The sequence below is a fragment of the Marmota marmota genome, unplaced genomic scaffold (assembly GCF_001458135.2).
Source record: "Marmota marmota marmota unplaced genomic scaffold, marMar, whole genome shotgun sequence".
Classification (NCBI taxonomy): domain Eukaryota; kingdom Metazoa; phylum Chordata; class Mammalia; order Rodentia; family Sciuridae; genus Marmota; species Marmota marmota.
In genome coordinates, this window is record NW_026000305.1 from 71,957 (window position 1) to 73,067 (window position 1,111).

Here is a 1,111-nt window from a genome sequence, read left to right on the forward strand (position 1 = left end):
GGGGTAAGTTGCTGTGAGACCAAAGTAGACACCCAGAGATGAAATGTAAGACATAAAGTTTATGAGAAAATGTTATGGGGAAGATCTTCTGGTGATGGGTTAGACAGGTGTTCTGTCAGAAAGTCCAGTGGTAAAGGGCTAGACAGGTAAATCGCCATTTAACAGGACAATTCTAGTGCTTCATCAGAAAATAGTGCCTTCATTGCCTCCACAATGCTTGGTCTAGTGACAGCTGGCTGGGCAGGCACTTCACTCTCCATGGTACTCTGATCTGTATCAGTTACCATTGGGACAGGGATTTATTATTTAGATTATAAAAGAGTGACATTATTCGTTTCCTCAGTTCATTTTGTTCCTTTTACTACCAGCATCCCAAAGAGTATTTGCCCTGATGTATGAATAATAAAGCAGTTTCTACAGATATCACTTGTCTTCCTTATTGGGAGTATATTTGAGATAGTCAGTGTCCTTCAAGATAGTATTTATCTGGACAGTCTAGTCTGGGCCTCCTTTCATTATTCCTGTAACTTATCTAGGTTCCTGGGAATGAAAAGAGCTTTTGAGGAACATGGTATTTTATAGTCCTCCTTTTTTGTAAAGATGACATAGTAAGTTATTGTTTAATAGGCACAAAGTTTCAGTTTGGGATAATGAAAATGTTAAGAGATGGATAGTCCTAATGGTTTCATAACAATGTTAATGTTCTTAAGGCCATTGAATTGTATGCTAACAAATAGTTTAAATTATAAATTTTCTTATGTTCTACTTTACCACATAAAAAATATTTGAGTCCTCTCCTTTTCGAGGTTGTACAGAACACTCAAATTTTTTATTAAAAAGGCTGAGATTATGCAGACATCCATGGAGAAGATAGTACAAGTCTGGTCCACCCATGACACCTGCTCTGGTCCACTCAGTACCTGCTTCCTCCCTCACCTAGCTGCCTTAGTGCTGCTGTGGCATGTGCTTAGATACAAGAGGTATCAGAAGCCAGGCCTAGGATCCTGGATATGGAGTTGTCTCTAAGTCCTGGCTGTTCCATCATTTGCCCATTTTTTTTTCTTTCTTTCTTTTTCTTTTCTTTTCTTTTTTTTTTTTTTTTTTTTTTTTT